At 33.7% G+C, this 16334-nt stretch overlaps 1 pseudogene; it reads left to right on the top strand.

The window, feature by feature from the left end:
- The first annotated feature begins 9406 nt into the window (after positions 1-9406).
- LOC114757693 (phospholipid-transporting ATPase 1-like) lies at positions 9407-14979 on the top strand (annotated as a pseudogene).
- Positions 14980-16334: the final 1355 nt, after the last annotated feature.

Genomic DNA, 16334 nt, shown 5'->3' with positions numbered 1-16334 from the left:
GTCACGGTTTTTATAACTTACAATTTTCCTAATTAGATTGAATCTTAAAACCAGGATACCAAAAAAGTTGGGATCTTGAAGTGTAAAGAAATAATATTACCTCCGATTTTAATTATAAGATCTCCTTTATAGAATATAAATAAGATGTTATAATTAAAAAGGAGATAATATGAGCACATTTCTTGGATGAGATGGATGTTCCCTCTTTGAAGAAGAGGATTTTGCCAAGCACGGCGATGGCAACGATAGACTAAAGAGCGTCATCATGGAGGAACACATCAAGATCCGTTCTCTCTTTCACTCTATGATTTCAATATTCAATCTTAAGAAGACCTTTCTTCTCCCTTCTTCACATTGGAAGGTGGAAGAATCTTCCACCAAAAAAAAAATTTAATACTATCTCATATTTTTAATATAAGAGTTAGTTTAATTTTTATTTTGATCTTAAATATAAAGCTCTAATTCACTTTGTCTCTTATGTTTATCTTTTTCCCCTGAAAATAGTCCTTGTAATAATGATAACTCTAGCTAATACACTTAATTATCAATGATATTTTAGGGAAAAAATATTTATTTATTACAAATAACTGACATAGCTAATTTTTTTAATTTATTCAAATTAGTCAACTAGTTCTTATATTGAAGATTGGAGATAGTAAAACAAAGATTGCCATGTAAGCAGTCCTACTCAGATGTCACATGAATAATTTTTATTTAATTTGAAAGCAGTATAGACTTATAGAGTTTCTTTTCGTAGTCTCAATTAGGGATAATATTCATCATTACTATAAGGTTAAACAGCACAAAATTTCCCTCAATTTTGGATCTTATAAATAATTTTTTTAGTCTTTAAAACTTAATAATAAAACTCCATGAACTTTTATATCTGTGCAGATAATACCAAAATATCGATTATATATCAGCTTAAAATTTATTTTTGAACGTATATAATTCCCCAAACTTTGATTAATGTATAAATAATCCTCCTAAATTTTTAAGTTGGGCGTGAGTAAATAAAATATAAAACTAATCAAGTTATCTGCATAAATATAAAAAATTTAGAAAAATTTCTTATAAAAATTTAAAAATTATAGAGGTCATCTGTATATGATTAAAAATTAAAACGACAAAACATTGATTTAATCCTTCACATATTTACGTGGTTAAATCTTATACTGGATATTTGACTTCATTAATCTTTTTCTCTCCTAGGGTTTCCTAGTGAGAGCGACATTTCCTCTCCTTAGTGTGATTGCTCCCTCTCCGATCTGATTGTGAGAGTTGTTTCCTCACCCGGTGGCGACCGGCTCTTCGGTGGCCGCCGGGTGAGAGAGCGTCAAGTGCTGTGTGTGTGTTTTGGGTGCGTGTGTTGGTTTGTCTGTGAGATTACGAAAGGAAGAAGGACGAGACACTGATGAGATTTGGAAAATCAAAGATCACGAGGTGGAAAATCGTTTAACGTTAGGTACATTAACAATTGCAGAGAAGAAGAATGGATATCATAAGGAAGAGGCGATTGTAATGTACTGGAGAAGTGTGATAGGAGATTTCAAGAAGCAGTTTAAATCAAGCATAGTGATCTCAAAGTGTTTTCCGATATCCTATCACAGAGGCAACTAATTCTGTTGTGGTGTGCAACTTTTAAGATTTTTGGCACAATTTCAGTGGTAATGTTGGTATTTAGTGCTGAAAATGACTCTGCTGGAAATACTTCGCATGAACATATTTTGCTATTGAATTCCATTGAGCATAGGATTAGTGCTTTTAGAGTTATCAGAATTACTCTTTGGTCACTTGGGATCTACAACTATAATGGTTCTTTTGATGATTTGGATGTGGTCCTGCGTAACATGGATATTTTGAGAAAACAAGAGGCTAAGGGATTTTTTGCTCTATGTATGTTCATTATGGATGGTTGCAATTGGCTATTTCTCTCTGTGTTCTATTGGATTCTGAAGGGTTGCAAAAATCCTCAGAATGTCTCAACCTCTCTTAACGGAAAGCAGCTCTGGTGTATAAGGGTGTGGGCTCTACAGAGCAAGTTGCAAAACAACCACCCCTTTTGGCCACCATCATGGTGTTGTCACAGAGAAGTGATCATCGTAATGCAAAGTTGCAAAGCATGGAGTTGAATTTCCCTTTGCCTAATTACCATTGGATGTTCAATGTTTTGAGAAGACACGAGGATGGCAGAAATTTTGCTCTGTATGTGGACATTATAAATGGGTGCAATTGGCTGTGTTTTTCTATGTTGTACCATGTTCAGGAGGTCTGCATGGATCTTCAGAATGATTCATCATCTCTTGTTAAAAGAGAGAGTTTTAATGCTGCAATTGGGAAGGCAGCTTTGGCACATAAGGGTGTGGGCTCGATGGAGCAAGTTGGAAGACAACCACCTGTTCCAGCCACTTTCATAGTGGGATTCTCTACATAGAAATTGAGTCACTACAATCTGGAGGCGCTAAGCTTAAAGCAGAATTTCTTTTGCTTAATTGTTTTGGTTTTCCTGGATCCTCTTGGTTATGTTCCAGCAAATGGCCTATGGTTTTTTAGTTCTTTTTGTTGTGGCTGAATTTTCGGATGCTTTGGTTTAATCAATAATATGAATTTCTTCTGACCAAAAAAAAAAAAATCTTATCATGAGATTATCTTCCTTTTAAATGTTAAAATCCAAATCTAGGGTTACTTCGGCCTTTAATTTGCAACTAATCCATGAATGAGATGGTGATGCAAATTATTAGTATTATTAAAAGAGAGAGGCCCAAATAACAGAGGAAAAATTATAATATTTAATTTAAAGTCACAAATAGAAACAAAGAGGCGCTTGTCTCATACGTATGTTACACCAACCAATGGTGTATAAGACATCCCTTTATTTATATGTCACTGCATTATCTGAATTTCTTTATTTTTTTATTTTTTTTGCATAATATTACAACTCCGTTTAGTTATGCAATATTTAAAATAATGATGATAAGATTGATGTAATAGTATTATTCCTTGTTTCAAACAAAGGGAAAATATTCTCAAGGACTCAATTTATATTAATGATAAATATCTCAATATCAAAACTTATCACGTAAATAAGTTATACCCATAATGATATCAATTATGCATTTCAAAGTAAGCTTTTGATTTGTATACTTATAAAGTAAAAAAAAAATTATGTAATTAATATGGAAAAACGAGTAGGGAACATTGGAGAATAATTCCCATTAAAAATTTTATTGATGAGAATGACACAAGGAGTTGTTTAGTTTAAGGGGGTGTTTAGAAACCCTAGAAACACTTCACACGAATCAAAATAAAACTCCTTTTTCATATTATTTTCGGTCCTAATTATAAGAGCTAGTTGACTAATTTGAGAAGATTAAGGAAAGAAGTTAAGTTATTTATTTGTAATAAAAAGATATTATCTTTCCTAAAATGTCCTTGTCAATCAAGTATATTGGTTAAAATTACTATTATTAGAAGGACTATTTTAGAAAAAAAAGTATAAATATGAAAGATAAAGTGGATTGGGATCTTATAATTAGAACCAAAATAAAAATAAAACAAAGTCTTATATTAAAGACCGAAGATAGTATTTATTTTGAATTTCATAAAATCACTTTTAAAGAGTTAATCCAAATACCTCTAAATCAAAGTAATAATATATGTGGATAAAGTTGCAGAGTGGTGGTACATTTTATTATGGATAAAAAATTTTATCATGTTCTTATAACTAATGAATTTTTTTTTTTTAACGAGCAACTTTTTTTTAAAAAAAAAAACAATTTCCAATCAGATACTTGACAAGTGTCAAATAATGATCGTGTGTGTATTTTAATATAGGAAAATGAGAGTTAGAGGTGGGGCTAGAACTAAAAGTGGTGGCACATGGAATGAGACAAGGGAAAGGAATAAATCCACGTCAGCATCACTGGCCAAAGTGATTGAGCTAGATCTAAAAATGATGCTTTTGAGGCTTTCAAAAAAGCAAAAAAATCTGTCATTGTTTGTGGCACGTAATAACGGTCAAAAAGCTGTGGGAGGCTTTTTATCAAGATCTTTTTTGGATAGCTACAGTAATTGTTTAAGAGGCTTTTATGTTTTGTCCTGTGAGCTTTCTTACAAGCTAAGCTAATATTTGGGGTGTCCCATATTTTGTATATGCATGTCTTTATGCATTACTTCTCATCCAAAATATAAATAAAATTTTTTTAGTTTTAAATATAAAATATTAATTCATTTTATTTCTCAAATTTATAATTTCCTTTTTAGAGTATCTTATTAATTGCATATTGTATGTAAGTTTTTATCAAAAAAATAGTTACAATGCATATTATTAGAAAGTGTGTTCTAAAAAAACGAAAAAAATATATGTTACACATAACTAAATTAATTATCTAATTTTTATGTCAAAATCTAAAGGCAGTATTCCTCCCATCCCTGCAACTTTATCATTATTGTCCTTTTCCTTCCTTTTTCTAGTTAGGTTAGGACTTTATGTATTAACCCTCTTTTCATTAATATAATTGACTTTTTATTTGAAAAAAAGAAAAAGAAAAAAATAGTATGACTAATGAATTTTTTAATGACATGGTTTATGTATGGTTTTGTTAAATTATGTGTGGTTTTTCTTGATACAAAAATTATGTGTGATTTTACATATGAATGTTTAGTTTACTTAAAGTTTAATAACTTTTTATTTAAATATTATTCTTTTTAAAATTGTAAATGGATATTTTTATAGATTTTAATTATATTACATTAAACATACGATAAAACGAAAGAAGGATCGCAGCAATGAAACTATTCATAGAAAGTAGCAATCATACTGTTGCATTGGTTGCAAAGATCCTCTGCCTTTTGTGATGGGCAATGAAACCTTAGTAGGTGAGTAAGGTGAGTATGTTAGATATTTTCCCTTATAAGACGATTCATAAGAGAAGAACAATTTTTCATCTGAAAAAACGGTATAAATAATGAAATTTTTTGTTCCATAATATTATTGATCTTATAACATTTTAATAAAACTTTCCTTTCATTTTTATAAATACTCAGAAGTAATAAAAAAAACTCATGATATCTTTCACTTACAATCCAATTGAAGATTGTTTTTTAATTTAATTTTTTTTATTCGTAGAGTTTAAATTTTTAATATTATTTAAAAAAAGGTTAAACTCAACCTAATTGTCTTTTTATCCTGATTTCCATATATGAAATTTAATATTAATTATTTTTATGGCTAAACTACTCCATTTATACATCACCAACTCTGTGGAAAATTGCATTGAGTCAAACAAGTCCATATCGAGTGATTGATATAATAGATAAAATTTATAATTTTTCAAATTCCATTTATGCTTATCCATTTCTAGATATATATGCAAAATTCTTGGCGCCGTAGGATGGATATAAGCTTAGTTGTGGCATTTAATACTAATCATCTCAGTAAATCATTAGACTCTACTATCTTTCTCCCAAATTTTACGATAGGTTAAGGTGTGTCCCATATTTTAAAATGTTTTTTTTAAATATACTATCTAATATCTTATCTTAAAGTATTTTTTTAATATAATCTTACACTTAGCAAATTAGGATGGTGGATTATAGGTAGAAATAATCAGGGGTACTTGATATATCTAAATAACACTTTATGGTACTAAATGCACCAAAATATAATTCAGTTTGTTGAATATGTCTGAAAAAATATTTCAAAATATTATACTAGCTTTAGTCTTTAATATAAAAATTTGTTTAACTTTCAATTTGGTTTTAAATATAAAACTTTAATCTACTTTGTTTTTCATATTTATCTATTTTTTCTCAAAGTATTCATGTACAAATGGTAGTCTTAACTAATACACATAATTAACAAATGTATTTTAAGGAGACAATATCTTTTTGTTTACAAATAACTAACTTAACTAATTTTTTTAATCTACTCAAATTAATTAACTAACTCGTAGTGCCCATTTGATTCATAGAATAAATGGGAATGTAATGGGATGTAATGACTAGAAATTTAGTGTCATGTAATGATGATTACAAATAAATTCATTATTTATATTTAATTAAAAAGAAACAAAATTGAAAAGACAAAAATAGCCTTAAATAAAATCATCTACCTGTGGAAGAATTGGGCATCTCATCCCAGTATCCCACGCTAGCAAAGAAAACACAGTCATGCGTGCCTTTCTTGTTCGTTCTTCAATTTCCCTTCACGCATTCATAGAACCGCAGTATGCAGTCTGTCAAGTTCCTTTTATTCTTCTCCTCCTTCGCCAAGTCTGCTACTTTAGCTTAAGCAAATAATGGAGTTTCTATGCCAATCTTGGGTCATATTTCCTAATCAGTTTTTTCATTTGAGTTTTCAGTTATTTGCACTTTCAATTTCTGGAACGTTGGTAAAAAAGAAAGCCAAATTGATTTTTATAAACAGAGAAAGATGTTTGCCTCTTAATATGTAGCTTCCTGTTGCTCTTTTGATTGCTAGAAGTTTTGTCAATGATAGATTTTATGGTTCTTCTTCTTCTTATTTTTTATAGCTTCAAATAGATTTTATGGTTCTTATAAGTTCATGATTTTATGGTTATCAACTTATAAATCAAGTGATTATCAACATATACTTTACCAAAATGGGGAATTGAAGAACGATAAGGTGCCCAGTTCATCAATGGGGGAAGGAGAAGGAGGCAGGGTAGGTCGTCATATGGAAAGGTCATCAGTGGGTTGCTGGTGTATGGAAAGGTCATCAATGGGGAAGGAGAAGGAAGGGTTGCTAGAGTATGGAAAGGTCGTCAGTGGGGAGGAGGAGGAGGAAAGGTTGTCGATGAAGGAGCGTTGGCAACAAGTGAGGTAGAGGAAGATAATAGAGAAGGCAGGGGCTAATAATGTCTTTTTATTGATTCCCACATGTTGTTATCCTTATTCTTCACTTTTAGTAGTATAATCTCTCTTACCTTATATGATGTAATCCCAATGCATCAGGATTACCTAATTAGACCAACCAAACACTTGAAAGAAGGCATTGTATATGGATTACAAAGAATCCAAATATAATGCATCAAACCAAAGGGGCAATTATATTATTTTTGGTCATACTTATGAGATTTTGTTTGTAGCCTACAAACAAAATTTTATAAACAAGACAGAAAATAGTATTAAAGGCCGAAATAGTATATATCACAAAATATTTTAAAATAAAGAATTTATCCTCAAAAAAAATATTTTAGAGGTGATTGGCATTTGTTACCAACTACCAAGGCACTCTGTCAATACAGGAAAACTGTTCGCCTGATCTGCCTTGTACTTTCTGCCGGGTTATCCAAACACACGTGCGAATCAACATCCGTTTTTATATCTCTAGAAAAAAAATTCCAAGACTCAGAAAGTTTCATTTAATATCCCTAACAAAAACTTAACCAAAAAAATATCCTTAACAAAAAGGACATTTTAATTATAAAATTTTTTTTTTCCTATGATTTTTTGTTGTCAATATGCATAAATATTTATTATTTATAAACATATGTGTCTATATATATGTTGATGAAATTCCTCTTCATGACCAAAAAAAGAAGTGATTTATTATATATTTCATATTCTCTATTGATAGTAATATGTACTGCTTCGGTTATTAATATAAGATCTATTTAACTAATTTGATTAAATTAAAAAAATTAGGTAAGTTAGTTAATTATAAAAAATATGAGATGTTTTTTTTAAAACACTATAATTATCTTTCTTAATATCTTTCCCACTCATTTACTTGATTATAGTTGAGAAAATATCCATAGGGATAATTTAAGAAAAATTGATAAATATAAGAAATAAGTCTTATATTTATAACTAAAATTAATTTAACAATTAGGTTATATATTAAGAACCCGGAAGAGTATATTTCTATTATCATTTAACACAATTGTTTTTCCATTTTTTTGTTGATTGGGGAACATAAAATATGTTTTCCAAAAAAAATAGAATGAAAATATTCAACTATTGAAGTTTGACCAGAAATAAAAGGAAGCCGGCTGTCTGTAGCCATTTCTTAATCCATATTTGGACCACACCAATACTTATAATTATAATTAATAATTAATAAATAAACAATATTAATAAAATGTTTTTAATTCTGCCTTTTTTGAATACTCAAACCACCTAAGCAATGCTGAAATTTAAACATGAATGTTTAATTTTTTTTTTTAAAAAACCTTCAATAAGTTCAATGCTTTTATGAGGGCTGCATAAAAGAATAGGCGGCCTAATAAAAACCCACTGCAACCCAAACGACCCAATTCCATCTTATAAAAATAATCTTTTATTTTTATTTATAAGACACTTTTAACATGTTTTATACTAATTAAGAAAAGTTTTAAAATTATATCAACTCTCTATTAAAATATAACAACTATTTAATATATACACATTTTAACAAAATAGAATTATGAATCTTTTTAAACTCAATATAAAATTAACACATTTGATCTATATATCTAAATTTGGATTTTAATTTTATGCGCATACTAGGTTGAATTTTACCTGGAAAATCAATAATATTTTTTTAACAAAGGAAAAATCAATAATAAAAATGGCGGTTATTAAGGAAGAAAAGGTTGGCGAGGCTGCTTCCCGGTTTATTGACTGAACTGTATATCTACGTTTGAACTTCGAAGATATTCCGTCGTTCTAATCAACCTCATGATTACTTGGAAAGAGGGGCAAGGAAGAGCAGAAATGAAAAACCATCCGCAAAAGTCAAATCCGTATTCCCATTTAAGATTCAGATTTCAAAATATTATAATCATCCAACCATTCAAATCCTCTCGCAGCCTCGTCTCCTTCTAGAAACATCCCCTCCAGATTTGTTCATCATTCACCATGCATGGTGGTGACCTGTGACACCCTCATCTCTCTCTTTCCCAACAACGCCACAAAGACTTTTCTTGCACCCAAATTCTTATTTATTAAACTGAAATCCCAATTCTTTAGTTCTCTATTTCTAGTCCTTGTCGCCAGCCATTACGACTTCTTCCTCATTTCTTGTATTTGCCGTCCTCCTCCTCGTCTTCACGCTCTCCTCCTTCTCATTCTTCTATAATGACTTTGACCTTCCTCGAATTTTCTTCTCCTCCCTTTGCAATTACCAGTCCTAAACATTTTTCCCTATTATTGACCAGTTCTTATTCCTCTTGTATCTTCCACGCGCAGGATAGAGCCTATTTTGCATACCAATTTCCTCTGCACGTTCTGTAGTTTTGGGGATTTGAGGTTCTGGGTTGTTTGTTTTCCGAGTTCTGTGAGCTGCTGCTGCTTTTTTTTTTGGAGAAGAACTTGAGCTGATTGTATATTTGTTAGGAAGTTGTTCAATCTCCGCTTCTTAGTGACCTGTGGTTTTCGAATTATGGTTTTAATCTGGTAGTTCTGATTTCATCTTCGAAAACTTCTTAAGTTCAAAGAGCTTCACTTTGTACCTGCTTTCTCCGGTTTAGCTGAAACAAAGTTAAATCCTGGCATGGACTCGAACAATCAAGCTAGAGACTCCTCACATTTCGACCCAGCTTTGAAATCATCGTCTCGAAAAAGCATCACCTCGAGTCACTCTAGGGGATCCGACAGGATTTCGGTTCGGGAAGTGGCGTTCAATCATTCAGGATCTACCCCTGTTCGGTATGGGTCAAAAGGCGCTGATTCGGAGGTATTCAGCGTGTCGCAGAAGGAAATCAGCGACGAGGATGCGAGATTGGTTTATATACACGATCCTGTGAGGACAAACGAGAGGTTTGAATTCGCAGGAAATTCTATTCGTACGGCGAAATACTCTATCCTCACCTTTCTGCCCAGGAATTTGTTCGAACAATTTCATAGAGTTGCTTATATTTATTTCCTTGTAATAGCCATTCTTAATCAGCTTCCTCAGCTTGCCGTTTTTGGTAGGGGAGTTTCCGTTTTACCTTTAGCGTTTGTTCTGCTCGTTACAGCCGTGAAGGATGCGTTTGAGGATTGGAGGAGACATCGATCAGATAAAGGCGAGAACAGCAGATTAGCATCAGTTTTAGTTGGTGATCAATTTGAACAGAAGAAATGGAAGGATATTAGAGCTGGTGAAATTGTTAAAATTCATGCAAATGAAACCATCCCTTGTGATATTGTGTTGCTGTCAACCAGTGATCCAACTGGGGTTGCATATGTGCAGACTATAAATTTAGATGGAGAATCAAATTTGAAGACTCGATATGCAAAGCAAGAGACCCTTGCAAAGCTGCCTGAAACAGAAAGAATCAATGGTTTGATTAAGTGTGAAAAACCCAATAGGAACATATATGGGTTTCAGGCTAATATGGAAGTTGATCAAAAGCGTTTGTCACTTGGATCCTCCAATATTGTTCTTCGAGGCTGTGAGCTCAAGAATACTAAATGGGCACTTGGTGTTGCTGTATATTGTGGCAGTGAGACCAAAGCTATGCTCAACAGCTCCGGAGCTCCATCTAAGCGGAGCCGACTGGAGACTCGGATGAACTACGAGATAATCATTCTCTCTTTCTTTCTTGTAGCTTTGTGTACAGTTACCTCTGTTTGTGCTGCTGTTTGGTTAAAACGCCACAAGGATGAGTTAGATCTTTTGCCTTATTATAGGAAGCTGAACTTTCAAGACGGCAAGAGCTATAAGTATTATGGATGGGGATTGGAAATTGTTTTCACATTCCTCATGTCTGTTATAGTGTTCCAGGTCATGATTCCCATATCGTTGTACATTTCCATGGAGCTTGTCCGCGTTGGCCAGGCCTATTTCATGATCGGAGACAATAGAATGTATGATGAGGCATCAAATTCCAGATTTCAGTGCAGGGCTTTAAATATCAATGAAGATTTAGGGCAAATCAAGTATGTTTTCTCAGACAAAACTGGCACGCTTACTGAGAACAGATGGAGTTTCAATGTGCGAGCATCTGGGGTGTTGATTACAGTATAGCAAATGAAAGTCAGGAGGATGAGCAAGTTGAATACTCTGTTGAAGGTACAATTTCTTCTCCACATTAAGTTGTTCGTTTTAATAGTTTTTTTTTTTTCCTTTTTAAAAGCAAATCCTTTGATGTATCTGATCTTATTTGTAAATTAATCGACGTACTGTTTTTTGTTTGTTATTAGTGGATGGAGCAGTGTTGAGGCCCAAGATGAAGGTGAAAGTAATCCAAAACTTTTGCAGTTATCAAGAAGTAGGCTTGAAAACGAGGGAGGAAAACGAATTCATGACTTCTTCCTAGCATTGGCAGCCTGCAATACCATTGTTCCTCTTCATGTTGACACATCTGATCCTAAAGTCAAGTTGATAGATTATCAAGGGGAGTCACCAGATGAACAAGCGCTGGCATATGCGGCAGCCGCCTATGGTTATACACTTATAGAACGGACCTCAGGCCACATAATTATTGATATGCAGGGGGAGAGACAAAGGTAAGTTGAATTGTTTTTTTGCGTATTCCTTTCTTCTTCATCAGTCTACTCTAACCAACGAAATTTGTATTTTTCAAATGATAACCATAATAGGTTACTTGAAAATGGTGTATTATTCATGTTTCATAAGCAGAGAGGAAATGCTTCCTGTAATTTTTCATAGATGTTTACTTCATAGTTGATACCATGAGTCTATGAGAAATTCTCATGTGCTTGTCTATATAATTACCTGTGGCAATTGTTATCTTCTGCGCAAGTCATTTGAATCGATTCTCTCCTTTCGCTTGAATTCTTGTGATGTAATGCTCATAAAGTTTTCATGGTTGTTTACTTTCTAATGAAGTTTTCCCTTACGGTTAGTGCAGGTTTAATGTATTGGGCTTGCATGAATTTGATAGTGATCGGAAGAGAATGTCAGTCATATTGGGGTATCCTGACAATTCCGTGAAACTTTTTGTCAAGGGTGCTGATACATCCATGTTAAGTGTAATGGACAAGTCATCAAACATGGACATAATACATGCAACTGAAAGGCATCTCCACTCTTACTCTTCTCTGGGGTTGAGGACTCTTGTCATTGGAATGAGGGAACTGAATACTTCAGAATTTGAGCAATGGCACCAATCCTTTGAGACGGCAAGCACTGCTTTGATGGGTCGGGCTGCTTTACTTACTTCGTAAGGTTGCTAGCAATATCGAAAACAATCTCTGCATATTGGGTGCATCTGCTATTGAAGATAAATTGCAGAAAGGGGTGCCAGAATCCATTGAGTCTCTGAGGACTGCAGGTATTCAGGTTTGGGTGTTGACTGGGGACAAACAGGAAACTGCCATATCAATTGGCTACTCCTCAAAGCTCCTTACAAGTGACATGACTCAGATTATAATTAATAGCAACAATAGAGAGTCCTGTAGAAGGAGTTTACAAGATGCCCTTGTCATGTCCCAAAAACTCATGGCTGCTACTGGCGTTGCCAATGGTACTGAGACTTCCTACACTCCTAAAATTCCAATAGCCTTGATCATTGATGGTACCAGCCTCGTATATGTTCTTGATAGTGAACTTGAAGAACAGGTTAGTGTTGTTAAATCTCAGATTATGTTTACAACATGCTTGCTGATGACGTTTGTCCTAATTTACCTACTGCTATTGATTTCAGCTCTTTCAACTAGCAAGCAAATGTTCAGTGGTTCTCTGTTGTCGAGTGGCTCCATTGCAAAAGGCTGGGATTGTTGCCCTTGTGAAAAACAGGACGTCTGACATGACACTAGCCATCGGAGATGGTATGAATTCTTACCATGACCTCTTTCAGGGTGTCAATCCCTTTCAACAGAGAAGAGCCTGGGATTCTGAAATTGTATATTCATTGTGTGCTTATGTGTGTTACAGGTGCTAATGATGTCTCAATGATCCAAATGGCTGACGTTGGAGTTGGCATCAGTGGACAGGAAGGTCGGCAAGCTGTAATGGCATCTGATTTTGCAATGGGGCAGTTTAGGTTTTTAGTTCCCCTCTTGTTGGTGCATGGACACTGGAATTACCAACGTTTGGGTTATATGATACTATACAATTTTTACAGAAACGCTGTCCTTGTTCTCGTCTTATTTTGGTGAGTAAACAGCTTGGAAGACGTGTGTGTGTGTGTATTGCAATACAAATTCAAATCGAATACATCACAAGCATTTTAGAACAATTGGGGTGCATGACTGCAGATTCTCACATGATACTTTTTTGATGGTGTTTTTCAGGTATGTGCTCTTCACCGCCTTCACTTTGACGACGGCGATAAATGAATGGAGCAGCATGTTGTACTCAATCATTTACACTTCATTGCCAACAATTGTTGTCGGTATTCTTGACAAAGACCTTAGTAAAAGGACTCTTATAAACTATCCTCAGCTTTATGGGGCTGGACAGAGACATGAGGCATACAACAAAAAATTATTTTGGCTTACAATGATTGATACATTGTGGCAAAGCATTGTTATCTTCTTTGGTGCTCTCTTTGCATACTGGGAAGCACTATTGATGTAGCAAGCATTGGAGATCTTTGGACTCTTGCAGTGGTTATTGTAGTGAATATACACTTGGCCATGGATGTTATCAGGTGGAATTGGATTACACACGTTTCCATTTGGGGGTCTATAGTTGCAACTTTCATTGCCGTCATGGTCATCGATGCTATCCCCACATTTCCCGGTTACTGGTATGCATTCTGTCTCAGATCCTTTCTTAGTCCTCCAAATATTTTATTCTCCTTCTGGTTCTTCACTTTTGGAAGTTCATCCAATTAAGGGAACCACATTATCTTTTCAAATGGATCAAGTTAGTTGTTTGCTAATGAAAGGACTGGATTAGATGGTTTTTGAAATACAAGTAACCAAAATGGGAATGACTTAATGATAAGGGCCAATTTGAAAGCTGGTCCATCAATAGGAGATCAAAACGAGACTCTAGATTTTTCGGCTAAATTTAACAGGCATGCATGGCAAAGTTAGAGTTGCATGTATCATAGTTGTTATGTCCTGTTTAGCTATGGGCTCCAATCGCTCTAGCTCCAAGATCCATGTCCTGCTACAAGTCTAGGACTGAATCTGGTCTGATCACCCTTTAATGCTAGCTGATAGGCCTTTGCAACGCCTATCACTTTCTTACCTCTGTAACGACTGCAGGCATAGGGTGTTATTCAAACGCTCTTCACACTCTTTCATCCCAAAAAACAAGGCTTTACTTGTCGAAAAAGAATATACAAATATTTAGTTATTTCACTATCAGATTCCAAAGGGGAACCTAATAATTTCTTGTTTGTAGTCTGAAACATGCAGATAGTAATTCATTCCCTTTACACAGCAGACTTTTTAATCCTTTATTCTTTCCTTGTCCATTGAATTTCAGTTCTTTTAATATGAACTGGTTAGAGATCGGTTGAGTAAATAGTTGCATCTCAGATGTGTGAGCTTTTGAGTAATTTAAGACAGAGCATGAAAAAAAATTCATCTTATCAGGCTGAGTCGTCTCTGCAATCCCACATCACCTTTCCAGTATGTAAATACTGATTTTTTCCCCCATCTCTATTCACTTTTTCAGGGCCATCTTTCATTCGTTAGGCACTGGATCCTTCTGGCTATGTCTGCTTGGAATCATCATCACAGCATTGCTCCCTCGTTTCATGGTGAAGTATATTCATCAATATTACTTCCCTGATGATATCCAGATTTCAAGAGAAGCTGAGAAGGTTGGGGCTTCAAGGATGGTTGGTGGTGAAGATATAGAAATGCATCCTATTCCAGTTGGTCCACCAAGATGATGATGCATTGATTTGGATCTTCTGAAGATAGAAAGCTCGTTAAGAACTTATGATGCTTTAGAGAGATAAAGAGAAAAGAGAAGAAGGAAATCAGATTAGTATTTACCTTTTGTGTTTCTCTCTCTCTCTCTCTCACGCATTAGAAATATTTTTGCTTCAGAAGATCTAAACTCCATAGTACATAGGTCCATCCATAAAAAGAGATTTTCTTTTGTGCCTTATAGTCCCTCTCCTCTCCTCTCCTTTTGTTTTGTTTGTTTTTTTTTTTTTTCCTTTTTTTTGTAAAGTTACACATTCTTGAGGCTGCTTTAGAGTTTTTTCTGTCAGTTGCCAGATTTCTTCATCTGATACTGTCCGAAGGATAGTGTTTTTTATTTTCACAGTAGGAGTTGCTTTGTATCCTTATTCTTTCTGTATCCATAAATGTAGCCTCTGTTGTAAATTATCACTGATGATTGTAACAGAAAAAGAAGCAGAATGTTCATTACTCTTTACAGATATACAATTATACAATTTTAAGAGGAAAAATTTATTAAATTGTACTTCATGATCATGGTTAATTTCTTACCAAAGCCTGCTGAATTCACTATTTACCAGCAGGTTTGAACAAGCTCGGGCTTTCTGGGAGCAAAAACCTACAAGAAAAAAAGGAAAGGGGGGGGGGGGATTTGAAAGGTGACATGGTTTTCCTGAGTGGTGAGGTAATTGAACACCTTAAAATTGGGAGACATTAAAGATGCCTTGGGATTGTTCAAACTTACTTAATAAGAAGTGCAAATGCAACAAGATTAGCAGTGTTATGGAGGTCCTAGAAGTACTTTAAAAGAATGTTTTCAAGTAAGTTGAGATATTTTTTTTATACATATTTATTTAAAATTTTGTAAAATCACTTATGAGATTGTAGTTTGATTTTCATCCAAACACCTCGAGGATTCATGAAGAAGCTAATATCTCATTGTGCTTACATAGAATTATGGAGGATCTCAAATTATAATGGGAATGAAGATGCTAATAAGCCTGCATTACAGATTGACTCTATAAAAGCTTTAAGTTTGATAGCAAAAATACTCAAGTATTGACCTTTTGGCCTATTGAGATTCAGTAAGGATAAGACAAAATCACTATGTGGTTTCAATAATAAAATGTACTAATCGGAAAAAAAAAATCTTATTCATGATGCTTACTTATCATTAGAATTTTTTGGTCTTTTTCACACGACTCATAATTTAAGCCAGTATTAGATATTTGTTTCACAATAATGTAGTGATACTAGAATTTAGTGTGGTTAATGAGCGTAATATTAGAAAATCACTTAAATTCTATGACAAATTTAATATTTGTAATTGTTTTCATCGGTATATGTTGAATTAGTTAGTGGGTTCCTATGATAAGGGTCAAAGTAGGTATCTTTTTGAAGATTTTCCCAAAAGATAATAACTCTGTGAAATTGATTTGTTCATCATGTTCACGAGGGACAACTATGTACACTTGATGAATTCCCTCTCATGGATTGGAGTGGGGTGATATATACATAACAAGTTGAGTGCTCTTTAACACCTAACCCTCTGTCCTTGCGTTGCTTAACAACGA

The sequence above is a fragment of the Neltuma alba genome, unplaced genomic scaffold (genome assembly GCF_004799145.2).
Source record: "Neltuma alba isolate B1F8T4 unplaced genomic scaffold, ASM479914v2 tig00010616_pilon, whole genome shotgun sequence".
Lineage (NCBI taxonomy): Eukaryota > Viridiplantae > Streptophyta > Magnoliopsida > Fabales > Fabaceae > Neltuma > Neltuma alba.
Note: the sequence above shows the minus strand (reverse complement) of the source record. Positions and strands in the feature narration are given on the sequence as shown.